The following is a 27,998-nucleotide window of genomic DNA, read 5'->3' as shown; positions in this document are numbered from 1 at the left end:
GCAGTGATTTATGTTCCAGGCTGGAAAACAGATGCATAAGAAATTATGTTCTGGTTGGTTATGAGGAGCATCTTTGGTATTACACTTTGCATCTCAGGAACAATGATTTCACAAAGCTTTTCAAACTGTTCAAGGACTATGGAAGGAAAATTCCTATCCTTCCTGTGTGCTGACTCTTAAACCCCTGTAAAACACAGAATCATTTTCTTTCCTTGCGTTTCTGCAGGAGAGTACAGAATTTTTTCCCCCTATTTTCTCTTGCTCTTTCACTCATTCACAAGTATCTTCTGCTTTGACTTTCTCCCCTATTCTTCCTTAAATATTACAACAGATATAAATTTTCTGTTTCAGATGGTGTTTTCAATTTCTCACCTTTCATCTTTCTTGCCTACTCCATCTAATCTTTTAACTCTTACTCTATATGCCATTTTATATACTTCTGTAATCTCTGTAAGATGCTTTTCACTGTACCCACAATTTAAACACTACTCTGTATTTTTGTGATATTTCTACCTCAAGAAACACCCACAATCTTTTTTTTCCCCCCCTCTCATTTCCTTCACTGCTTGTTTTACCTGGCCACCTTACTCCTGACCTCTCCATTTTCCATCCCCATCCCCTCTAATTGATGGGCTTGCCTCACCCACTACTTTGCAATTAGCCTTTGACTATTTTTTTAACACAGTCCCTGACAGCACTTAGCTCTAAATCTTGTTTACTCTTCCAGCCTGTTAATTCATAACCCCTTTTGCATTATTCAAAACATTTATTCAAGTGTGAACCTCTTTCAGTTCCAGCACATTTTGCATCTCTGGGTGTGTATTTCCACAGTATCTGTGATGTTAAAGGAAATTTATTACATCAGACAACTACGAGCAGCTCGTGAAGCGCACAAAAACTTGAGATGTGGCCACTGGAAATCAACCAGTGCAGCACAAATATTTGCTAGATCAGGCCACCAATTCCACCAGCCGGGGTAAACCCAAACTCTCCTTTACCCACCTGCCACGACACTGTGCTGACCAAACATTTTGTCCACAGTCACTGCTCCTTTTTTGTTTTTTCCCCTACACTGCAGACACCAAGTTTTCCAGACTAGAAATACCCAAAGTTTGTTTCTTAGCAAGACATTTCTGCTCTTCATTAGAATAGGTATGGGAATTAAATAAATCGATATTTTGCTTTAGTTTCACCACTCCTTCAAGCACAAACTGGCCTTCATTTGAGTAACGAATGACACAGCATGCCTTTTACACACCAGGGAAATTTCCTGTGCTCTGAAGACTTTTTCTGCCCTGCAGAGAACCTGAACGAGATCAACAGTCTTTCTGACTGACGAGGATTTGACAGGAATTCTCCTCCACGAGCAGCAGTGGGCAGGGTTATGTGCGCCTGCCAGCGCTGGGGGAAACTGCACATGGGTGCGCCAGAATGGGCACAGAAACACGGAATATTTACATTTCTGACTGCGGCCTCCAGTGCTACTGGGAACAGCTGGAAAGGTGTTTCTGGATCTGAATTCACAGATCAACAGCAGGAGTCAGATTTCTCCAAGCTCATTTCAGAGGAGCACACAAAGCCCAGCATGGTCAGGTTGCTCCTGAAGGAGCTCCTTGCCGAATTACAGTGGATCATCACCCACACCCTCACGCTGCTGACTATAAATCACCCACGGCAAGGCAGAGGAAATGCATAATCAATGGCAGGAAAAGCAAATACTACACTTTAAGTTGCCTTGGTATTGACTTCAGCTTTACTGGAAGCCAGACCGTGTCAGTCTGGGAGTCACTTTTACCTCCTTAGTGCGACTACCGCGGTACAGGACTGGTGCTATTTTATTTAAAACAACCACCTCAACAGCTGCCGTGCATCACCCTCTCTAGGAAACAAGGATAATGGGGAAAGGAACCGTAGCTGATCCTTCCCAGAGTCAGCAGAACCTGAAAAGTGTCAGGGAGCTCAAGAACCTGTCCTGTGGCAGGTGACAAGGACTGCTGCCTCCGGGACTGCTCTCGTTTTTACTCATTATGACATTTTCGGTACCATTTTGGGTAACACACCCCCAGGTTTCCAGTGGGGGATGCTGGGGTTGATGCTGATGCTTGTGTTCAGACCTGCACAAGCTGGCAGAAAATAGAGAGGTACCAGATGGACCCTGAGCACATCAAACACGTGCCCTCCATCACTGTGCTGAGAGATGTCACACACACACACAGAGGAGCCCTCGGGATATTGGCAGGGCAAGGAGGAGACACCAGAGCTGTTACAGACACGTGGAGAGCCCAACATCCAGCAGGATCACATTTCCTTATTAAAGCAGAAGACTCTCAGGAGAGGGGGAAAAAGGCAATGCTGAGAGAAAATGTTTCTTTCCTGCAGCACAGGAACATGGAAATCAGGTACAGCTGCATTGCACTCCCTCACCACCTTAAGTCCTGGAGCAGCATCGAGAGGGAACACTAGATTTTATTATCCTTTTCATTTTACACTTACTATTTAATCCATTTAATGGGATTTCACCCTGTGATTCCTACATCTCTGAAGGAGGTCAGAGTAGATGATCACAGTAATGTCTTCTGGCCTGCAAATCTAGGAAATCACTGGGCCGTTATAACCTCTCAAAAATATGCAATTAAGAAGTACTCTTAACACCAGCAGCTGCCTGAGATTCAAAAAGCTTCTCTGGCTTATCTGGCTTAGGAAACTAGAGGAGCAGAAAAAAAAAAAAAAAAAGAAAAAAAAAAAATCAAACTGTTAAAACTTCCATAGTTTCCCAAGAGTTCTAACAACGGAGGTAAAAAAGGTTCGTATTTGAGATGACAAAATAGTACCCACCAATGTCCCCTATATACCCACCATCAATCTTAAAAAAAACACCAAACACTGAAAGGCTTGTCTAAAACTTATGTTTGAAGAAGAATTTTTATAAATGCTAGAAGCAGACATTGTGTTAGATCCATTTGTGGTGGTGGTGGGAGGTATAAAATGGGATTTATCAGGGCCTGCTGCAGCTGCCACATGCCCGAGAGGCTCAGGGGTGTTATCTCACATGCCTGGTCAAATACAGGGGCTGGAGCACTGGCAGCAGGGAAATATTCCAGCTCTGGGCTCAGAGGAGAGGAGGGCAGCATGCTTCTGAGGAAAGGGAACGATGAAGCAGAACAGGAATGAGCTAATTCTTCTTTAAGAAGTTAAGGAAAAGGCACAGCTGGTCTATTTTGGCCCATTACCTGGCTGAAGCAGGGTTTTACCACTTTCAGAAGACAGAAATTAGAGACAGAGGCTGGGTGACATTTCTGGTTCAGACCCATAAGAAAACTTTGCAGACCTGAAAGTTATCACCACCTTGTCAAGAACACAAAACCAGACTGATCCTAGAGCTACCCTCCAAATTCCACTCTTCTGAGTCTCTCCTGAAGAAAACTTTATGTTTCACCACTGCCAAGTATTTCCTGCTGGAGTGAGGAAACAGCTTCCTAAAGGACCAGTAAGGCCAACAAGCAAGGTGGTCACAAAACTTCAGTCACCTAAATTTGCAAAGGTTGTGGGAATTAATGGCACTGGAGAACACTCAGCTACTCGAGCCCGGGCCAACAGAGCATTTTCCATCCCAAAAACCCCACCCAGCAACCCAGAACCCCCCAGATTTGGCGATCAAGCTGAAACAAGCTGTCTGTGGAATTATTACGGGCTCTGTGCTGGAAGGGAAGCGCTGCTGCTGCCGCAGGGTTTATCCTCCACCCGTCTCTAGAGGTAACAGAGCGCTCCAGGATCATCCTCACGCTCTGACAAACAGCTCTGGCTGACCCTGCAGAGCACCGGGGTGAGATAATAATGACTTGGATTACTCTGCAGGTGAGACTTTATTTTATACACTGTACACAACCTTTAACACGCTGCAGCAGGTCAAGGAAGAGCAGGGAAGTCTGCAAGTAGCTCACAGCCCTTAAAAGTGGAGAGTGAGCCGTGTCCCAGGGAGCAGGGCAGGGTCAGCACGGCTCTAAGAGGGATTTCTGGCAGTTTTGCTACTGAATTCAGCAAGAAGGGCAAGGCAAAAGCCTAAGGAACACGGTTCTCTAAAAGGGAAGGAGCTGCAGAAATGCAGGACAAAAAAAAAATATATATATATATATATATAAAAGGACCAGTAGAGAACTCTGGAGGTGCAAAGTACTTGGGAGAAAGGCTGTAAATGCAGGTTTTATGGGGAAATGGAAGAACTATCTGGAAAAAAAAATACAATTAACTTCTTAGCAATAACTTCTCATCCCTAATAGGAAAAAAAAAACCACATGGAGGAAAACCAGCTGCACAAAAGCAAACACCAACTGAGAAAGGAGCTATGCTTTAATAAAGATGCACTGGTCAAGTTCTAGTTCTGCAAAAGGAAACTGAGCGCACACAGCCCCTTTTCTTTGGGTTCTTACATGTCAGAGGTGGGCAGGCAAAAAGCCACCTCACCCACCAGCACCAACATTCACCAGCAGTGTCTTTCCAAAGTCCAGGCAGCAGCACCCTCAATGACAGGTTGTACTTTGGAACTCTCTTTTTCCAGACACCTCCCCCTTCTTTGGAATCAATCAATCATGCTGGGATATTACTTGGAAAATTGTAGATATTACATATTTCAGGTATTAAAAATAACTTTAGTCTTCGTTTAAACAGGCTGGATCCAATCCTGACTTGCTGTTTGTAGATCTCCTCCTTTAACAGACCGCTAAAAATGATTGCATAATCAGGCCACTTAGTTCTGATATGACCATTTGTTTACATGGCATGTTTTAATGAATCATTAATATATTCTGCGGGCACTTTAAGTAATCTGCCCTTTACTTTGGTATTTCACAATACACCCCGGGCTTAATGGCCCATTAAAAGATGCCCTGTTGAATCTTGTGGCTTAATTGATGCACTTTTGCTGTTTTGATATTATTTTCAGGAAATATGTTTTTGTTTTCAGCAAGGAAGGACAGCACTAAATTGGAAATGAGCTCAAAAGGCCATCTATTAAATGGAGACGTGGGTGTGTTCTCTATCATTTTTTCTAATCCTCCCAGTGTTCAAGATTATGGCACATTTAGATTTAAATTACCAGATTGGTTGATCACAGCAGGAAACAAGAGTAAGCACATTACTTCTGTTTTGACAGAACAATATAAGATTTTTATACATTTCATTAAACAGAACTACTTAAAGAAAAAAAAAAAAGTCTCACTGTGTAGCACCATCTTTTACTCATGAACGTCCTGTTGAAAATCCAATTAGTATTTTCAGAAGGAAAGGAAGTCCTGCAGTTGAACTCCGTTGTCACAGCAGACATCCTAAGTATGAAATGAAGTTCCAATACTTATTTTTTTTTTCCATGATCAACCTTTGCAGTGCCAAAAATTTATCATAAATTATACTTTAAATTAGGATTTCTTTTCCTTTATCTGTTTTTCTAATTCATGCAGAGAAAATGGAAGTTCATAAATAAGCTTAATAAGAACTCTGAAAGCATTAGCCTATCTGCAAAGAGGAGCTGGTCAGGAAAAATGCTGATGAGTGGACTTTTCCTTCAGAGCAATGTTTCATTCCCAGTGATTCGAATAAAACATTGGGAGACTGTATTTGTCTTTTTCACAGGGAGCAGATAACTGGGAGCATAGCAATTCCTGTTAATTTTAGCCTTTTAACTGATCAGTGTGCAAATGTTAATGCCAAACAGATAGGTGGCTCCTGGACAGTGGAAGCTGAAAGTAAAATATATATATATATATATATTTCTCTACAAAATTGTGCAAGGAACTCTTTTTTATTGTTATTAATCTGAACGTTACGCACAACAGGAGCAAATGCACTGACTGATTACATGAGAGATATATAAGAATGACAAAACATCAAAGCGAGTGGCAAGAAATTTGGGGTTGGTCATTTCTACACCCATTCTGTCCAGACGCAAAGAAGCTCTGGTAACTCCAGCATGGATTTTGGCTTCTTCCCAAAACCCTGCTGCTGCTGTTTTGTCACACACTAATGTAATGCTGTCTGTTATCACTCACGTTTTAATAAACAGCAGTGAACGTGCTCCTAGAAATGTTTAGTGCAGCACAGAACCTTCTCCCCAGAGAGAAGTGTCTCCTAAGGAGGTACAGCCAGCAGTGTGGGTGCCATGGGATGTTAATTCTGCCTAATGCAGGGTAAAGGCCCCTAAAATTACTCCATAAAGCACTATGCAAATTGCTAAGGCAAGGAAGGATAACACAGACACTTGGAACGCAGTGGCATAAGGGCACAAACAGTGATTTCTATGTTTTCATCCCCATTTTCTTCTCATTCATTCCCACTGAGAAGCCATTAAAAATGAAACCACAATCCAGTGCTTCAGGCATTTAGTGTGAGCTGATCTTAGGCTCAGACCTAGTTCCCTGTCTTGATGCAGACTCTCTCCTGCCTGAGCGAGCCGTGCACTCGTGCTGTTCCTTGTTCTCCGTGCCCTAAAGCTGGAGATTCCCATTTCTCCCTCGGGGTGTCAGATGCTCCAGTACCACAGGGATGTTAACTCTTGGATCTGGTTCCCAAATAACGGGTTGGGACTGCAGGGAGACGTTCCTGCAGCTTTTATTGCAGCATCAGCCTTAGTGCAGGTGAGACAATCGGAAGGTGCCAGCAGCAGGCAGAATTCTCTGTGTTCCAAAGGCCTTTTAGAAGTTTCCTACCCAACAGTGAATCATTAAGAGCTCACAGACATCTGCATAAACCAGCCATTAAAGCTACACATGCACCTGATATCTAACAATGGCTGCTTGCTTCCTATTTCTTACTCCTCAGGAACTTTCTATACTCTTCTACAAACAAAGCACAGAGCCTCATTATTAACATCCTTTCAGCCTGGTCCTCATCTGCCCCATGTTTCCACAGGCAGCCACAGCTGGGTTGCTGCAGTTTATATAAATACAGTACAATACAGTATAATGTAATGTAATATAATAGAATACATTGCAATATAAGCAATATATTGTAATATAATTAATATCATGTAATATAATTGATATAATTAATATAATTAATGTACTATAATGTGCCCTGCAGAGCAGCCCCTTCCCTCAGCTCACCAGGACACTCTGTGCCTGCTGCAATCCATCCTGGCACTGCTCTGGCAATCTGCCTGGCACTCCCAGTGATCCCAGCTGGGATCAGCTCCTGCACCAGGGTGGGCTTGGCTCCAGCTCACACAGCCCAGCACAGTGCTTCCAGTGGAGGCAGCAGGAATTTTCCAGCCCAGAAGCCAGCACCGTGCATTTTACCTGGTGCATTTTACATGCACTTCTCAGGATTCACACTGTATTGAAAACAAACCAACGAGACCCCCACTTTGTTAACAGCTCCAGCTAATGAAGAGCACACAGAATACTAAATTGAAGGCACTAGACCAAAAATATTCTGGTTTCCTCTGCCCTCCTGTTTCTCATTAAAATGCTGGAAAACAAAGGATAACGGTCTGAGTCTACGACACAAATTAAAATTATATATACAAAGCCAAAGAGGAAATAACATACACACTGGGCTCAGAAAATATATTCAACAGCCTGATGAAAACTTGATGCAGAGAGAAAAATACATTGCCACGTGAACCACCTCCTCTCCCCAAGGATAGAACAGGACTTCAAATTGCTTCTACAGCCAGCATCTCTACCCAGCAAGGCAGCAACAGAGCAGCTAACTACCTTCAGCAGCTGTAAAAGCACAAAGGAATCCACAGCTGCTCTGTACTTGTAATTCTCCAAATCATGGGAGTCACATGAAACCACTGCAGACCTGGTGACCTGCCACAAATGATCTGGACTCTGGCATATTACCCAGCTCAATTTTTCCACCAGCAAAACCCAAATGCCTTTTCCTCCCTCTCCTGCGAGAGGGGAGCTGTCAACTTCCTGCCCAGGCCTGATTTAAAAACATAAATTCAATTTATATTTTTATCCTAGCAACACACAAAAGTATCTCTCTGCTCCAACGTATCCTGTCTGAATTAAAATCTTTTCAGAGATATCTACTCATTAGTTTTAGCTTAACACAGCAAGACTGCTCAAATATTTTTTTTTCTTCTTTCCTCAGTCATTGCCAACTTGTTGCAATCCATAATCTGGGATAACCTGCGTCTCCCATCCTTTTCTCTGTCCCCAAATCCAGTTTAAATCCTGCAGGTGCTCTCTACGTAACAAATTCAGATGTGGCTTTTCTTATCAGATCACACTGGAAAAGCTCTCTCTGGGCTCCAAACATCTTTTCTCTTTATTAAAACAACATGGAGTATTTTTCCTGGGATTTGACAAACACAATTCTGTCCCAGCTCACATCCATTTGCAATATTTTTGAGAAGATTATTTTAGCACTCTGTCACTTTGACCACATCAGCTGTCCTCTCTGTCATCTTTGCCATCATTTTGTCCTCCTTTTATGTTCCATCAAACAAAAAGCATCTCCATTTTCCAAGCTTCCCCTTGCCTGTCCCAGCCTTGTCCTCCCTCATTCTGCGCTGAGCAACAGGCTGTCACTTATCCTCAGGCAGTGACTTCCACCTTCAGCATCCGCTCCCTACAAAAACACAAAAGCAGCTTCATCCTCTCTGCCTCTGCATCCTTCGTTGTGGGAAACAACGCACTTTGAACACCTCCAAAGTTGCTCACAGCCCTCAACTCTCTGCACAAGGATTTCCTTGCAGATACAGCCAAGGAAGGGCCAAACTTGGAGAGCTGGACACCAGGAAATCACAGAATTGACAGAATCACCGGGCTGGAAGAGACCTCAGAGATCATCGAGTCCAACCCAGCCCCAACACCTCAACTAAACCCTGGCACCCAGTGCCACACCCAGGGATGGTGACTGCACCACCTCCCCAGGCAGATCATTCCAATACTTTATCACTCTTTCTGTGAAAGCTTTTTCCTAATATCCAGCCTGTATTTCCTTGGTGCACCTTGAGGCTGTGTGCTCTCACTCTGTCAGTGCTGTCTGGAGAAAGAGCCCAGCTGAGCACAGGCACCTTTCAGGGAGCTGTAGAGTGCTAAGGTCACCCCTGAGTCTCCTTTTCTCCAGGAACTAGCATGCCAACCTGCTGCCACCACTCTGCTTCTTGTCCTGCGCCTTCAGCCACCACTTCTGTCTCACCAGTTCAGCGTCAGTGCAGAGCAGAGCTCGCTCCTTTCCTGCACAGCCCCAGCCTGGGCTTCTGGGCACTGTGCAAATGCAAATAACAATAAACACAACTTCTCCCTGCCCTTGGCTGTGCTGCTGCCCACGAACAGCTCAGGGTGAGCAGCTCTGCTGCTCCTCAAGCACGGTGTGGACACCTGGGAGTGCCACGAGCTTTCCAGAGCAGTCCAGGCTCCTGGTGAGGGCTCCAAGGATTTTCAGATCATCAAGTATTGACAGGTAAAAGCTTTTATGTTGGAGAAATAGAAACACCCCAGGTCTTGGTCTTCTTTTAAGAAACACGCATGCCACAAGCTATCCTTTTGTGTCACGGGAGTTTTGCTTCTAAAGATCAGAAATCTGCCAAAAGGCACTTCTTTGTCCAAGAAATCACTTCCAGAGCAGCAGACTTTCTTCTAAAGTTGAAAGTCTTTATGTCTTGCAGAACCAGCTCTGCAGAGGTCTCAATTCCCCATCCCTAACAAGTGATAGAAGCTCAGGTAACTTATCATATGTACTCAATACAAGTAAGATAGAATTTGACTGAAAAACTAGATAAATATATGGTAATGCTCACCTGGGTTATCAATTCAGACTGAAAATAAAACATCAGGAAGCAAAAAGCAGGTTCTTGCAATGGAGACTAACACACATGCCTGGAGACTGGTGAAGAGACCACTAAGATACAGACTTCCAGAGGCAAAAAGAAAAGAGGAGTTTGGATAACCTAGGAAAAGCAGAGAGAGAGAGAGAGAAATACCATTAGAAAAGTCCAATAAAGTTACAGATATTGAAAAGGAAAATTCTTGGAGTACTTCAATTTTTCTTTCGTAAGAGAACACAGAATCTTGGTTCATAAATCTATGTTAAAATCCCCTGACCTAATATACTGAGCTTTGATCCACTCACATCAGCTTCCATCTTCAACCCATCACCGAACTGGGTGGCAGCAGGACAGGTGCATCCTTCCAAAGCCTACTGGACAGTAACTAATTTTAAAGATTGGTTTGCAGTTTGCAATGCCATGGTTCTTGTGCACGCTCGGTATAAATCAGCAGAGTCTCGCATGCTGCGCCGAGCAGATCGATAAATCACTTACCGCCAACGCTCGCAGACCCTTTAGTATCAAGTGCCCTTTGAAACACTTCCTGCCCCTTCCCACATAATATTTCCCATCTTCAGTAGTTACTAGGAAGGGATTTTTATCGTTTGTCTGCCTTGTTGGAGGCATTTTAATGCTTAACTGCTTGGCTGCTCAAAGGTTCAGCAGAGTCACGTGAATGGTTTTTTTCCTTCTCCTCGATACCCTTGAAAATTCTAGTAAAATCTGAACAAACAATGACATGTGGAAGTGTAACCCCACAACCAGATGAAGTCTAAGACCAGCAACAAAATATTATGGGATTTGTCCATTAAATCAAAAGAAATAAATCTTCTAATTTTCAATGGGATTTGCTTATAACTGCTTATGACCGAAGAACACACGGAGAATTATTCATCTTGACTCATAGGGTGAATAATTTTGGAAAACAAAGGATTTATTTATGGTGAATTGGCGAAAAAGGGGGCTTGATCAAATAAATTACCAATTACAAGCTTTATTTTAATTAGTAAATCACCTACAGGGGAATTTATGTACATTAGAACGTAAAAGAATTCAGGGATAGTAATGCAATAGTTTTTCTTCATAGACAAAAAAAAGAAAAACCTTCAAGAAAGAGGGCAAACACACTTAGATACCTGAATAGGATAGAAATGAGTTGTGTTGCTTAAACAGCCCAGCCATTCTATAAAGTTTTCTTTATAGAAAATGCCCTTCTACTGTAACAACCAGCTCCTGATGTCTGCTGGGGAATGGGCAGAGGGAAGCGGGAAATGAGTTTTCTCTGGACATTCTCCTCTATCAGCTTTTCCATAAACTCAGTTCCACACTGTGCTTCTGCTCAGCCTGGGTTCACAAAGGCCAAGCGTAGTCAGCACAGCTGGGACACCAGAAAAAAGGGGGACACCAGAAAAAGGGACACCTGGGCCTGCCTGGCACAAGAAATACCAGATATTTTACCTGAAAACATGAGAAACAGAAATACCACACCACAATAAACAATATCATAAAAGCTTATATAATATATATATTATATTTTATATATTATATAGTATGTATTATTGTAATATATATAATTATGTTCTAAATTGTATAAACATTCTTCAGATCTGCAGGTAACTCTAGTCCAATCCCTAGCACTCCAACCACCTATCTCACAGGACAGTGTGCTTGAGGAGCAGCATCCGTGGGACCTTTCCAGGCTGCTCTTCCCATGCAGCCACCACAGAGCATCACATGGAGCTGTGCACTCCAAATTTCACACGTCATTAGCGGAGGGAAGGGATTTCCATCATGCTCAGCAGCAAGGACTGGATGATGGATTTTGTTCCAAACTTTAAATTTTTAGCAGAAGCTAGAGCAACAAATGTGAGCTGAAGCCTCTCCCGAGAGAAAGCACGCTGTGTACAGGCTGCAGGCGTGAGAGACTGACTTTGCACAGACCTCCTTTGGTCCTTGCACGAGGCAGGAACTTGGCACAAAGACAGGAAACTTCAAATATTCATATATTTGACCTAATGTTTCAGAAAAAAGCAACAGCCATCACCTCCAAACAAAAATACACTAACAACTTTAAATCTATATTGTTTTAATGTGGTTTTACTAATACAGTTAAGAAATTTCAGCCTTTCTGCGTGGCACAACTTAAAACACTTGTGTAAATCCTCAAGGCTTTGTTGGGAACCATCTCTTCCCCAACACTTCTGTAAGCTGACACACCAAACTGCTCTTCTGCAAGGCAATCAGGAGCCTTTTGGAATAAGAACCTTTGGAAAACCTATGGAAACCTTTACAGAACCTACAGAAAAACCTATGGAAACCTTCACAGAACCTACAGAAATCTCCTTGTGTAAAGGTGTGCGTGTTTCCCACGTGGCACTGGATGAACTACAGCGTGCTGGGATGTGAAAAAAGGCATTCATGACAAAGAAGATGTAAGAAATAATGTTAACTAGGCCTTGTCATTCCATCTGAGGAGAGCTGTGCGTGTGTAATAGGTATAAAACGCATAAAGTTTTATAACATGTTGCCTGCTCAGAATCTCTAACATTTACAGTACATTTCCATTATTATTATTTGCTGTAAATTGCCTAGGTCTTTTACGCTAAACATAAGTGCTTCCAGCTAGACAGCTAAAAGGTGTGATTGCACTTGTAGCTGACAGCGCCAAAGAGAAAAAAAAGTCTAAAACTTTGAGCTTAAAGCAGAAAAGAAAGATGAAACTTTGCAAAGATGATCAGCAGCGAACGAACCTTGACCTAATTTCTGTCCTATTAATGCTTTGCCCTATTTTTGTGGATTATTCCTCTACACTATTTTTGGAATAATGGACCCACCCAAGAGCTGGGACAGTCAAGCAGCAGTTTTTAATTTGATTCAGTTCATCAACAGCAAAAAAAACAACTCCAGATTCAATTCCCACACAGAGCACAAAGAGCTTCCCTGGCTTCTGTTTTACTGGCAGGCAGGGGACAGGGACCTGGCCGTGCTTCCAGGCCCTTGGTGAGCCAAACTCTAGAAACCAGCCTGGTCCTGCTTGGCTGAGGAGCCCTTTCCAAAAAGGGAAAAGGCAGAAGATGGAGCAACAGGGGACACAAGTGGCACAGGGTGCACAAGTGGAGCAAGCAGCTCCGTGGGACAAGCCCCCTGAGCAAAGGGACCCCACCTGTGTTAAAACATGAAGGGTTTGTGTAAAAGCTGAGCAGCCCCTCTTCACCCTGCTCCCCTGGGGGCTGCTGGTGCCTCCTTCCCCACCCCACCCAGTACCTGAGAGCAGGAGGAAGAGCAGGAGGCTGCCAAGGGAAGATGAATAATTGATGTTTACATAACGAACATATAGCAGCGCTCATGTCAACAAGGAGCAACTAAAACAAGAGTTCAACAGCAAATACGCTTTTGTGCTCTCCTCTTATCTTGTGTTCTCCCTCACGGGCATGACCCAGTTTGTAACGACCCCATGGGCTGCAGAGAGCTGAGAGACCTGCCTGTGCACAGGCCTGATGGAGATTAAGGTGGTTTTGTGTGCCATAAGGTAAGAAAAAGGGTCTCATGAAGGGATATTGAATAAATCTTCTCAAAACACAGCAAAGTCTGGTTTATGGGACAGTTATCCCAGCCAGGGGGTGTGCCAGCCTTACCAGGCTCCCTCTGCCATGACAGCATCGCTGACCTCAACTCAGCAAACACCTGAACATCTCCCAAGTACGGCAAATAACACAGACACACACAAAATGCTGCACTCCTAGAGCAGTTTGCACATCTCTGCACACTGGGGAAATCGTCTGGCTTTGGGAGACATTCCCATTTTCCCTGTAACTCTGGATGTTTGGTGACTGCCACAACAGAGTAGAGGATTCCCCCACGTATGATGCAAACCCCCTGTTCTGAAAACACTCCTCATTCCTCTTTCAAAGAACAGTTCAGGGGTAATCCCAAACTTTTTTCCTTTCCCTCCTGAGTAGGCTAGAAGCTAGTGAAATACTTTTTTATAGTTGCATGACCCAAGAGCTCCCGCTCCAAGCAGAGGGTGAGAATCTCTTCCCTGCCGCAGCCCCACCAACTGGCAATGAAATACTGTATAAAACACGTGGAAATAAAAACCACTCATCTTTCCAGGTTACCCAGCAATCACATGGGGTTCGTGGGTTTTTTCATTACTTGTCTGTTAGCTGTTTAAATGCTTACATGCGACCCCAAGGCTGCCAGCATCCCCCTGCTGAAATCTCCATGGAAATTGAAGTCATGTCGTGGCACATCCTGCCTTTTCCCTTCCCTGCTGGGTAAAGGCAAGTGTTTCATGACTGTTCCTGTCTTCATTGTTTGACTGACAATTAAAAGAGGGGTCTGTAATTGACTTATATTGGATTACACTCTGCAAAGACAAACAAAGCCTCGATAACAGGTAAAATGAAGGAGTTTATTTAGCTGTCTACAAGCTCCCAGAATAAAAGCCCTTCACACTCCACGCAGGAGAACAGTGGAGCTGTGCTGCGTGTCTGCAGCAATTCAGTGCTCAGGGTCTGGAAAACTGCTGAGATGCATATAAAGGATAAAATGTGAGTTACATAAACTCAGAGCCCAAGAGATGAGAGCAATTTATTGCCAAATAATCCGTTCTTGCTCAGAAGAGCTGACACCTGGAGCAGCGAGGGGAGCCTTTGGTTTACACATGCCTCGGCAGCTCAGTCCAAGCTGAGCTCTGAGGAAGCAGCAGAGCCAGGGGTGCCCGGCTGCAAGGACAGACCCTGCAGTGCCAACTCGCACCGCTCCCAATCCCAGTGCCCCCAGCCACGTGCTGACACCCCTAACTCCCAGGGCAGACCTGCATCCTGGCCTTTACACCCACAGGTAAAGACATTCCTCTGATTACCAAGGGGCTGCCCTGTGTGTGCCTCCCCCCGGGGCAGGCACTGTCCAGCAGCTGTCCTGTCACAAAAACGCAGTAACTGGGCACCAGCAATTCTATTTCTAGCAGTGCCTGAATCATTCTCCACAGAACACCCCAAAGAGAGGAAGCAAACACTAAATATCACATCGGACTGCCCTACCCCATCCCTGTGTGCGCACAGGCTCTGACACCAGATTTGAACGTCAGCTGTGCGCAGGCAGCCCTGAAGCAGCATTAAAAACGAGGCAGAACGAGCATGTGCTCGCATGCACAGCTGCCACCTTTGTCAGCTTTATTCCCAGATGAGTAATGCAAACAATGCAATCACAAAATATTCTTTTGGTAACTCTTTTAGCATTCGCAGGGTGCTCGGGCCGTCTAAAAACAATTCAGGCCGAGCAAAAACCAAGGGCTGCTTTTCTTATTCTGATATCCAATTCTCCTTCTCTCTGCTGTTCCCTCCGTGAATACACAGTGAGTCAATCTGGTAGGTCTTGTTGGTTGAATAAGCTCTTTGATTTTTGAATTATTTTGAGATTAACTGAATTTGAAATGTGTGCTGCATGCAATGCCTTGCCGACACAAAAAAGATGAGCTTGGCTATTGACAGAGAAATGCTGCAAAGACACATTTTTCATTACTTGTCTGTGTTGCTGAACTCGTGTTCCTGTCAGACTGCTGCCTGCCAAGACAGCAGGGGCCACCAGGTTGAAAAGTTCAATTTCCAATATTCTCTCCTGACCTCCCTGAACTTCAGAGAGTAAGGAAGCAGTCTTTTCCAGCATGACAAAATAAAAACAAATCTCCCTGGTAAACAGTAAAAGACAGCGGGCACTCAACGAGGCTGCGTGAAAGCTGAGTAACGCCAAGAGTGCATCACACTCAACCTGAGAAACACGTTTCGGTCATGTTTTGGCATCACAAAAATTTACTACAGTTTCTCCCTGTTGGTGCTCTGAGGTGCTGTCCATCAGGAGCCAGTTACAGCCCTTGAGCAGAGCAAATCTGGGGAAATGTGCTCTTAGCCCACAGATGTAGGAATCACAGGGAAAACAGCTTTTTGTTCTCCTCTCTTTATTACTGCCTTCCATCCCTTTTGTCTGGCCAAAAGTACTTTGTGCATAGAAAATGCATTTGTGCCTTTCCTACTGCTTTTGCAGCACTTTACACCATCTCTCTTTCTCAGCCTTTGTTCTTGTCTGACCTCAGAAAGTCCTCTCACGTTTCTCCTCTCCTGACTGCTCTCTTTCAGTTCCTCATCTCCCTCCTTCATCCCCCACTTCTTCCTTTTAGCTCCAATTCCTGGTACTCGGGTTGGAAGTATCTCAAGCTATCAAGATTAATTTTCCTCTCTTATTTAGACCTGATCAGCAGGTAGGCCAGGTGCTCTTGAAAGGCAGGAAAAGAGCTCTTGTTCCATAGAGAATTGCCCTGTCCATTTCCAGAAAATCTATGGTGGTACAGTAAAAGCAGCATTACCAATATCACATTTCACTGCCTTCTCTGATGACCGGTTTAATTGAAATAAATTATGAATCCCACATGTGCCACACTAACAGAAAGCAATAAAACACAATAATTATGAATATAGATAGCAATTATCTTATTAAATCAGACAGTAATGTTATTCTATCAGAGGACTCTTCATCTCACATTATAATCAATATGATTTGGAGTGTAAAGAAAAGGCTCTTGCCATTACTGTAACTGGGTCCCACAGATTTGAAAAAATAATGAAAGATTTTCTGTAGAAGGCAAAATTTGAAATTTTTGAATTTTGAGATTTGAAAACATTTCCTGGGGGCCCTTTAAGCTGGGGAACAAGCAGCTGCCACTACATGGGCAGCAAGAGCAGAAAGGAGCCCAGAGAAAAGTGCCAAGGTAGTGACACTGCAGCCTCAGCCAGAAACCAAGGATCCTGACTCTTGGAAAACTTCTGCTCCACCTGGTGTGCAAATACTCACTCCAGTCCCTTTACTCTCCCTGCCTTTTTTCAGTTTGCAAACAGCCTTAGCCAGCAAACAAGTTTACATTTAACATTTCTGCCTCGTTTTCATTCTCCTCTCTGAAATCAAGGGCATTTCAGATAACGAGATTCATGAACGTTCCCTGCTATAAATTCAGCACAAGTGTTTTGACCCCAGGCAGCACCTAGGATGCAGCTGGACGCAGCCTTAATAACAGCAGAGCTCTGAAAAAATTTCCCAGCAACTTTGAAAATCCTGGAAAAGTCCCTGACCTCGTGCTCCATTACTTTCAAGTAACAAGCTCAGCCAAAGTTCTCTGACACCTCTTGGAGTTTGCAATTCTTTCAAATAACCTTTGCCTAAGTTCTGTGTGAACCTACCCAGATTTACAGCTTTAGAATTAAATCGCTCAAACCTCAACGGGCTCAGTGTAAAAGTGAGGTGAAACCACAATGGTTTTGAGTTCTGCTTGCAATTTCAGGCTTGCCTTGAACTCAATGCACAAAGCAAAAAGCACTTTGAGCCTGAGCTGGCGGTCTTTTGAAATCCTGCTCTCTTGGAGGCATGGTAGACAAGCCACCTCTGCATATTACTGGGAGCTTTCTCCTGTGATAAAGGGTCAAAAGGAGGGAAAACACATTCCTGCCCTTCTGACTAATAATTTCCATGGCCCGGTTTCAAACATGTCTCCATATCCTTGCGTTAGTTTTCTCAGCCAAGCTCAAAGTTTCACGTTTCAGAAAATTTCACTTTCTGCAGCCTGATGTCAAAAATAACTTATTGTGAAGTCTTGAAAGCAGCACTCATTTCCTCCGCTCGTGATATCTGTTTCCTCCTCCTTTTTCAACAGCCTACAATACATCATAAATCCAAGGAACAGGCTGGTGATGTTATTCATATTCCCATTAAATACTCCAGCATTCAAAAATTCAATACACCTCTCAGCAGATGCCTACGAGCAGGGTTTAACCTACAGGTTCCAACACTTCTTCCCTTTTGCAGACACAGACAAAACAGAAATCTTTCTGCTGATTCTTCTCCACTTCCACTAAAACTCCAAATTTAGCATGTATTGATCTCACCTGTCATTGATGACTTATTGACCTTGAGATTTTAGCCTAACCAAATCCTTTTCTCCCTCCCCCCGCCTCTCAAAAAGCATAAAGGGGATTAAGGGGATCAAATTAAGGGAACAGTAGGATATTTTCTTTTGTCTTTCCAGCCTGTAACAAGCTTTGCCATTAGTTTCAGATTTTTCGTATCCTAAGGCTGATTTCTCCAGATCAGCTCACAGGATGCACTTTTAACCAAATGTTAAAACAACAGCCATTAATACACGTAGTTCACGATGCAAAAGATACCATAAACCCATCCAACTGCTCCAGTAAGCCAGCTAAAACACCTTTATTTTCTAAACACACAAAAACCAGCAGGTGCCAATCTTCAGTGACCTCTTTAGAGATTGTGCTGATGCACAGGAAAGAATTTGGCATCTGATGATTCCTTTAAGAACAAGCACGATAACCTTCTTGCGCCAAATCCGGGCTCTTCAAACTAACTAAATCCCTTTCTTAAAACACTGGCACATTTCTGTGCTTCTGCATAAGAGAGTTCAGTTTGTGAGTGTTTGGCTGAAGCCATTTTACTCCTGCTTTAACCATAAATTAGAAATTCAGCCTGGGAGCTGGAAATGAACCCTATTCTACCCTATTTCCCAAAAATCACTATCAACAAGTATTCAGTCAATAATAAAGAATCAGCACTTAGCTCGTGGTTCCATTTGTACACAAAGCAGAACAGAATTCACCTCCCTCTCCCAAAGCCATATTGAGTTTGCAGTGATAGGATTACCCAAGTGCAAAGTAATTTATTATCAAAGTCTATAGATATGACTTGAAATGAAATATATAAACCCTGATCTAATTCCCTTAAATCAGTTACGTGATTCCCACTGACATCAAATAGCTCAAGGTGGGGAATCACAGAGCAAATGTATTTTTAAAAAGTCACACTTTTAGACATAAAGAACTAAACAGCTTAAAACAGACTCCATGCAAAATTAAACTCCGTCCGGTCACTTTTTTTTAGACTGCATAGATTGCTTTGAAGCAAATTAATTAAGATGATTCAATAATTCAGCATCACACTAGGTCAAGATCAAGATTCTGGTCATAAATGGAAGTGCACAGAGCATGATCATGTGTCTGCCAGGAGTATTTTCTTGTTCCAACACAGTCATCCTTTCTCCAGGCATTCTGTTTCATTTTGGCAAAAATACATTTTCCAAATTAACTTTTACTGATCCTTGCCTCCTCCAACATCTTCATAATCCTCATCATTGCCTTCCAAATAATGCAAATAAAGAAAAGGGGGGGGGGGGGGGGGGGGGGGGGAATGGAAAAAGCAAACCCTTTCCATCCCACATCTCTCCCAAGAGGTGCACTGTCTGGAGGGGATGAACGATGTGTTTATCCTGCCTGCAATTCCTCACCAGCAGTCTTTCCAACAGGGGGATTTTCTTGCAGGCTGTGTGTTCTGGGGGCTTTCTGCAAACACAATTCCATCTTCCAAAATCCCTCTGCTCTCCAAGGCAGGCTTTTGTGGCCTCCCCAGGTCAGGGATAAAGCCTTGTCAGTCTGAAGGTGTGCAGGTCTGAAGCTTGCTCAGCCATCAGTCAATTTCCATCCAAGAAATCCTAATTATTTCCTGAAACAGGTACAGGGCAACAGCTGCACGCTCACTGACGTTTCTGATGGGGGAGGCTTCGAGCTGTGAAGCAGCAAGAAGTCAAAGCCTGAGAGGGGACGAGAGTCTGCAGCTGTGCTGGTGAAGTACATGCTCCCGTTAGTACAGCCTCTGTTGGAATTCTGGAAACATCCCGAATGTTTCTGGAATTCTGAAAAGCCTCCTCTTCTGATTTTCGGTGTTAGATAAGGAAAGAGGTGTCCACAGCCAAAGGAACCTCTTGATCTCAATTCCCAGGACACTTCACAGACCATACAATAGATGCTGACACTGGCCACAGGAGCTCACCAGGATCCAAGAGCGTTGGGATGGTCACTAAGCGCAGCACTAATGCTTCACCTGGTGACAAAATCCAGGAAATCTTGGTCCTGCTACTCCTGCACTGGAGTTCTGCTGTGCCAGGGGAAACAAGAGGCTGATTTTGTACCTGGTGAGCCTACTAATGCTAACACACCTGGTGCAGAGGCCACCCTGGGGGGAACTCATGCACTTGGGAAAGCTTGTGAATTAGAGCAAGCTTTGGGAGCTTGTGGCTCTCAGTGAAACCTGTCCCGGGCAAAATACAAAGTTTTACCCTTCTCAGAGAAGCACAAAGTGTGGAAAGTTCACTAGGCATTAATGATGATAAGTAGTCCAACAGGTTTTTTTTTAGAGATTCGAGATTTTAAATGAAATAAAAGCAAAGTGCTGTGCAAATGGGGGTGGAAAGATCAGGCAGAGGGTGCGAGAAGGTGCTGTCATTTCAGTCCCACCACGGGGGTACAGCAGCAGCTGCTAACAGGAATTGTCAGGGTATGGAAACTGCAAGTGAACAGCACCAAAGCTGAGGAGGAAGCAAAAGAACAGAGAACGAGAGAAAGCACAGGTAAATAGTGGTACAAAAGTGCCATCTACACTTATAACCAAGGACAGCACTTCAAGTTAACAAATGCATTAACATTCTCAGGAGATAAGCTCGTACACTCATAGAATTAGAGCATTTTAACATGTCTTGAGTAGCCTGTTAAAGGAGGACAGGTAGTGCTCCATAAATTAAATCAAATACATTATGTGATCACATTTATTTTTATCTGAGCCTACACCTCTTGAATATTTTATCTCCCCCCCCAAAAACAAAACAAAACAAAAAAAAGACATGCCCTGCAAACCCATCAATTCGTCAAGTTTAGGTTTTGAAATGCATATAAAATTTACACCCACTGAGCATATTTTTATACCCACATAAAAAGTCATTCTGGCAATGTTTTACCAATATGTCATCTATAAAGTTTTGTTTAGACTATATATATATTTCAAATATATATATATGTGTGTGTATTTTTTTATATAGGGGCTAATTCCTCTCTGTTGAAGAGGTTTGCATTCAGTCACGTGAGGCACGCTCCAATCATCCCTCTGCTCATGTTTGAGGTACAACAGCTTCCCTCTGAAGACAAAGAGGGACCACAAGATGACTAAACTGGATTTCCGTCCTTACAGCCGCAGCTGAGCCCTGCACAGCCCCCTCTGGGCGGGCAGATCTCGGGGGTGGGGGGCTCTCGGGGACACCAGCACCCGGCTGCCCCACATCCCAGCACAGGCACACAGCCTGGGCACCGATCTCACTGGCCAGGCGACCCGCTCCTACGAACCAGGGGACAGCTGAACTCCCCAGCGGCCTCAGCATCCCAGCTACGCCTCCTTCTCCAGGCAGGTTTAAAGCTGGGTGGCTCCAGGCTCTGCACCTCCATAGCAGAGTCACAGAGTCACCAGGCTGGGAGAGACCTCCGAGATCATCGAGTCCAACCCAGCCCCAACACCTCAACTAAACCCTGGCACCCAGTGCCACAGCCAGGCTTTGTTTAAACTCCTCCAGGGATGGTGACTGCACCACCTCCCAGGGCAGATCATTCCAATACTGTATCACCCTTTCTGTAAAGAACTTTTCCTAATATCCAGCCTGTATTTCCTTGGTGCAGCTTGAGGCTGTGTCCCCTTGTTCTGTCAGTGCTGTCTGGAGAAAGAGCCCAACCCCAGCTGAGCACAGGCACCTTTCAGGGAGCTGTGGAGGGTGATAAGATCACCCCTGAGTCTCCTTTCCTCCAGGCTGAACAACCCCAGCCCCCTCAGTCCCTCCTGACAGGGTTTGTGCTCCCAGCCCCTCAGCAGCCTCGCTGCCTCCTCTGCTGTGCCCAAGCCATCCCTGGAGGAGGAAGCAATCTGCTCTCCTGGCTGCCTGGCACTGCAGATGCTCCCTTCCCGCCCCACCGCCTCCCTGCAGACCCTCAGGGGCATTCTGCAGTGCTGTGAGGAAGCAGCAGAGTGCCAGGCACAGTGACTGGGTGCTGTGTCTGCACCCACACTGTCACAAGAGCTCCTGGCACCTTTCCCTGTACCCCTGTCAGCACAGCCTCAAACCTCTCCCTGGGCATAAAGCAAAGCATCGTCGCCACAAACCAAAAACCCACAAACACACCAACGTGTAATCATCAGTGGATAGGATATAAAGGAGGCAGCTGCTCCTGGTGGTAACTTTCAGGGTGTGGAAAGGTTTAATGTGATAAACTAAAGATTGCCTGCTTGAATGTAAGCTACAGAAAAACACCTTTTATGATTGCTCTGATTTTTATAGAAAACAATAACAGACTTCCAACTTTCTTCTGCAGGTAAGTACCTCTCACACCCTGCTTGGCTCTTTTCATTCCCTCTCAGGCTCCATTTGATTAGTGAGAGATACCTTATAAAAAACAATTTCAAAGGCTGTACAGTGCCACACTCGTTTTTCCAAATGCTGCTTTTAATGCATTCGGCACACTCTGTGGTGTCCTAGGTTTTGTATTAAATAACCATAGAAAGTCACTGTGATACTGCTTCAATGATGAACTAACACAGATCCGATTATGTGATCCAGGAAAAAAACAACCAGCTTTTATGCTTCCTCTGGGCCATGGCTCCACGCTCTGCTTGCCTCTGCTGTTGTGTGCTTTGTGCTCCTGTCTGCTTACTACCACCAAGACAGCAATTTTACAGGATCTACGTGGCAGGTAACTTGGCAACCCTGCCAGCCACTGAAAACTATCTTCATGTTACGATTTGCCTCAAGCTGGACAGATGCATATGAATTTAGGGCTGGATTTAGAGCTGTGTCCGTGTGTCTCTATTGACTGTACGCATGGAGAGTCATTTATCAGCTTCCACAGAGGCCACCTAATTCCCACTGCACTGCAGGGACTTATTGCCACCCTTCTAGCACCTAAACCCCTGCTTTATCTCCTGCTCTTGGAGTTAAGATGACACTTGACACGCAAGAAAGGAAAACCTGCCTTTGTCTGCAGGATGAGCCGCTACGTGAGCTAATATATGGGAAAAGGCACCAAGAGCAAGAATATAAAATCCTTTTCTCTTCAATTCTCCGCAGCTGGTCACGATGTCATATTCATCCCTGGCAGAAGTAAAGCAGGATTGTTCCATTTTGGTGTTTGAGCTTTGATGTGTGTACGAGCAGTGCGTGGCCTCACCTCAGCCCTCTGTGTGACACCAGGTTCCTGCACAGAGACAGGGCTCAGCTCCCAGGCTCTGCAGAGCCCTCTGTTCCCAGCCCTCCTGGAAAGAGCCCAGGCAGGTGGGCTGGTGGGCTGCATCCTGCATTATAAAGAGACAGAGCTAGGAATGGGAGAGCTGGAAATAAATCCTTTCCTTTTTGGGGGAGATTGATGCCTTAAGTTCTATCTTCCATGTATTTCACGTTCTGAGCTCACACTCAGGGTCACTCAGCTCTCTGCACACAGCAGGGACACAAAACAAATCCTGTTCCTGCTGCACACCACGGACAACTTTCAGCCCCAAAGCACAAACAAGGGTGGCTGGAGGGAGGAACAAGAAGGATGGGACCTCACAGCCTGGAGCTGGAATTGGACAATTAAACCCCAATGTGCAAATGGACCAAAACTGATCAAAGTGTGAGACCTCGTGTCCATTTTGTGCCCATTTTGGTTCCACCTTGGGTGTAGCCCTGGCCAGGCTCTTGTCCTGCCCAAGGTGTACCCTAGAGGCCTTTCAGTAAATATCTCCTTTATTCTCTGGCTCTCTGCAGGCTCTGTTCCAGCTCATCCCTCCCAAGGAATCAAGATCACATCCTCCTTGGACACTGGGAGCTCAGCAGAGGTTGAGCCAAGCCCAGAGCTGTGAACAGTCCAAGTCAGTCCTTTCAAACTCTGACTCAGTGAGCAGACTCAAAGTTGTCTCATTAATCTATCAGCAATTGAAAATGGCACAGCCAGCTTAAGAGCACGTGCTTTCAATAATGTAAATCACACAGGTAAGTTCCTGTCCTCCCCATCCCTGCAGATTTTCTGCGCTGAACAGTGCCTTTCACTTCCATAGCTCATCCAGAAACATTTTCAGATCTGGCTTTTGGAACCGCAGTACAATTTCACCTGGGCAGTTTTCATGCTCCTTCATACGTGCGGTCTGTCAGAGGGCATCATGTATCAGGCAATTAAATGTTCAGTTGTGATCAGATTTGTCTGCAGAAAGTGACAAAGCAGTTTGAAGCCTCATTTTAGCTGGCCTCTAAGGGGGTACTATGAATCCAAACTTCGATTCTTGGACTTCCAGCCCAAAGTCAGACATATTTAATAGGGAGGAGCACGACAACTGATCATTACAGTAATTTGGGTTCATTGCCAAAGTGAATGACAAAAAAAATCAAGGGCAAAACTACTTTAAATTAGAACAAAACCAGGCCCAGCACAGGGCTTGCAAGCACAGATCCACTGTACCAACAGCAACCTGAGAGACAAGAACACCTGCAGCTCATTTCCACCAACACTGCCTTGACTCCACGTTCCTACGGCCTCTTCCCAGCGTGAGGTTCACCAGGATAACTTCTGAGGCTGTTACAGAGGCTCCAGTGTATAAATAATAATTAACTTCTGAAACAGAGGCTTACAAATGGCATTGTTTGATTTGCAATACATTTCAGTCAATTTTTTTTTATTCTGCGCCGAGAATTCTTAAGGAGAACGCTGACAAACAAGCAGCATAAGGTCTGTGTATTATTAAAATTTAAAACACATGCTGCACACCCAGAATGTCAAAAGAATGTGTTAATCAAGTACAAGCAAGGCAGCTTGATCAGCTCTTCTCTGTGATGGTGCAAAGCTGGGGAAGTTGCCAATGGAAGAGTTTCTCTGGCTCCTTGTAACCACAGAGGATTGATCCAAACACACTAAAGAAGCACTCACATCTAACTGCTCAAACTCATGCACTTCTCGTATCCTGGTGGGTTCACGCTGATAATTCAGAAAACAATGTAAACCCTTTCAATCCTGTTTCACTGCGGGGCATTTCCAGAGCTGGGGCATTCAAACTGTACCCCCAAGCCACGAGAGGGGAAGGAGGAAACAAACTGGCCATGAGCTATGGCTCCATGCAGGGCTGACCCAAACACAGCCAGAGCAGTCCTCAGCATACCCTTCAGCAGTGACAGCTCACCTCTGAGCCCTCTCTGTTACTGTGGCTTTGGCAGGAAACTGTACGAATTAAAACACATACTGGTTTCTAAAGACCGGATTCCTACTTGAAATAATTTGAGAGAATTTCTCTCACCTACAGCAACTCAAAGTGCAAAGTTTTGTTCCCAATTTGAATTCAGTTTCCCCTCATTCAAGCAAGAAGCAGGTCCTAAGTTTGCATTTCCTTTGCCCAAATATTTCTAATATTCGGGTCATCGCTTACCTGCAGTTAAAGGTGTTTGATCACTCAAGAACAACTTCGTTTTACAAAGCGAAAACACAAGAAAGCTTTTCCTAGGTTTCAAATGCTTTACTCTTAGGAAAACCCCAACAGATGACTATAAATAATATTCATGGCTACCTCTAGTTTCAGTTTACAGCCGTTCATTTGTCGGGTCTAGGGCTGGTTTTTCGTTTGTCCGCTATTCCACCAAACAAAGGAATCTCAGATGAACAGAGGCTGGGGCCCAAATGAGGATTTGTGGACACCGCTGCTGTGCAGGAGCAGAGATTTGTGTCACAAGTGTGATTCCCACTGGTCAGCACAGGGTCCCAGGCGTGGTGGCACGGGCGGTGCTGCAGCCACAGACACCTGCCAGAGGCAATTCCTCTGCTGCACGCTCGTCCTGGAGCGTGGAAACGCATGGAACAGCCTTTTTATACAAACACCACGGGGAAAAACCTTGTTCTGCTGGAGCTGGGCATGGCCTGTGCCATCCAACAGCAGAATTCATTTAAATTTATTAATCCGCTGCAAAGCTGGGGAAGGGGGGGAGCTGTGGGGGTTTTTTTGTTTGGGTTTGTTTGTGGGTTTTTCCCTCCAGAGGGTGAATAATGAGCAGTAATGCAGCAGGCAGGTCACTGCCCTTTGCAATTCATCTACACCGTATTTACAATGTGCCTCTCGGTCTGCCATCCTTTTAACCAAGTTCTCCTGCTCTAAGTGCTCGTTCCTATGGACTTCATGGAATTTTTGCTAAAATTCTTAATTTTTATTATTTTTTTTCCCCATTGGAATGATTTGCTGTGCAGAAACCGGTTCTGCTGACAGTTGCTCTTGTCACAGGAGTCCCCTTAAGTGGACTCCAGGGAGTTGCTGCTTATCCCCCTGACCTGCAGCAAGGGTTGGGAAAAGATGCACAAAAAGGCACAGAGAATACTAAAAAGATGTGATCAGCCAGTTTTACTGTATAAATCCCTTCCAGACCTCAAATATCTCACTCTGTTAACATAAACTGTGCACAAAGGGAGGCATAAAAACTTCTTCAGCAATTCAGGCCTTAAATGTTACTAGTAGAGGGAATTTCAACTGGCAAAACACCAAGCAGGAAAAATAACGCAGAGACACTCTTATAAGGGGGCTGGTGCTTCAAGAATTAATATTGCATTTCTTTAAACAGTGCTGCTTTCCCTAGGACTGTAATTGCTTCTTCTATTTGAATAACTGCCAGAAAATTCTCTATACCAATAAACTCCATTGTCAATGTGAGACTGTTATTACTCTTGATAACAGCTTTAAAAAATAAACACGATTTATTCATCAAAAAAATTTCAAATCGACGCATCTAAAATTTATATTCAGAAGACATCTTCGCTTTTAAACAAATAATTTCATCATAACCTACTTCTCAGTAAAACTACAATAAGTTTTCACGTTATATTACGGGAGCAATGGCTATTCAGTTCTAAATAATGGCTCCTTTGCTAGACTAGTCAATGGAAATTGATTTGTTTCAGCCTCCTGTGCTCACACACACAAAGCCCGTGTACAACAACCCTATTGACTTCAGCAAACAGTATTCAACCTTGCCTCCTCAAGGACTCGTGGCAAAATTCTCAAATCATTCCCCTCCTGTATTGTACCCTTTACGGAACGAGGCTGCGTTTAAATGTCAGTCCCCGGCAATAATGCTATAAAGAGAAAATTGGTCACAGAATTGAAAAATCTACTTTATATTGAAACATGCAGCACAGCATTCGATACGAGAATGAAGAAAATTAAGCTGCATTGAACTTCAAAATGAAAAGCATCGACTACACGTATGGGAAAAGGAAACAGACTCCAGCACCCGTCTACACGAGAGAGTTTTGGCACACAAAGCACCCCATGGGCAAGCCAGGCTGCGTGCCACAGAGCTCCCATCTGCCACCAAGTGCTCTGCGTGGCACACGGGCCTTTTCCAGTCACTGGGTGTGTGCTCTCCTCTACAAACAAGAACATTTAAAAACAATTAAAATAAAGATTAGGGATATTAGCATGGTAGGAGCATAAAGTGCAGTACCAGAGAGAAGAGACCATATGGCCCATCAAAATCTGTGTTTGTAAGCCTTGGAAATACAAATCAAGCATATTCCCATCCTTTTAATCCGGTTTTTTTTTTCCCTATTTTAATCTGATTATCAATTTACCCCTGCATATCCACAAGTAAATGCCACATCTTACATGTCAAGCACATCCATAAACAAAAGCAATTGTGGGAAGTCCATGTCTGAATGTCTTCCAGGCTGATGCTTGACCTCAGCTTGAGCCAGTCACCATCTCACACATCGTATCGGCTCCTGCTCATTCCACTTGCTTTTGACTTTTTATATAAAAACATTTAAGAGAGCACCTTTGGCACCTGAGAGCTCGCACGACAGCAGCTTTGTTCGTGCACACCGTGGCAATATTTTCACTCACATTTCACACAAGGCCAAGAACGCAGTGACTGCTCCCCAGCAATCACTCTGGAGTATTAAGATGAAGAGTTATTTACGTGATAAAAACCTCTGGAGTGGGCACTTGAATATGTTTTATGCTGGCTAACCTCCAGCAGAAGGGATGGCCAGGCGATTTCTGTGTTCTTGCTCCTGTTGTACCGGTGTGAATAGAACATTATTTACTAGCTCACCGAGCTAAGTGACCCAACTAAAATCTGAAATTTAGAAATAACCAAAATCTAAAGGCAGAAATCAGCCCTGTTCTATTCCTTGGGCCTGTTTTCTGGATTTTGCTTTATAAACAGGAAAGGATCTGCCATGCATAGGTCGTACACAGCACACCACGGCATTGGTGAGGGGCAGGAATAGGACATGGTTTGCTCCGTCACAAATAAAGCTGCTTTTGAGAGCATCCCCAACAAGAATGTGCC

The 27,998-nt window shown here is 44.2% G+C and overlaps 1 long non-coding RNA gene across 1 annotated transcript in view; it reads right to left on the bottom strand.

Annotated features, from left to right (window-relative positions):
* The window catches only part of LOC120762179 (uncharacterized), a 61,590-nt gene that overhangs the window by 6,768 nt on the left and 26,824 nt on the right, over positions 1-27,998 (bottom strand). Inside the window, exon 3 of the long non-coding RNA XR_005703857.2 lies at positions 9,749-9,898. This is a non-coding gene — a long non-coding RNA (uncharacterized LOC120762179). The remainder of the gene's footprint in view (positions 1-9,748; positions 9,899-27,998) is intronic.

The sequence above is a fragment of the Hirundo rustica genome, chromosome 21 (assembly GCF_015227805.2).
Source record: "Hirundo rustica isolate bHirRus1 chromosome 21, bHirRus1.pri.v3, whole genome shotgun sequence".
NCBI classification, from domain to species: domain Eukaryota; kingdom Metazoa; phylum Chordata; class Aves; order Passeriformes; family Hirundinidae; genus Hirundo; species Hirundo rustica.
The sequence above is the reverse complement of the archived record's forward strand: the minus strand, read 5'-3'. Positions and strand labels throughout refer to the sequence as shown.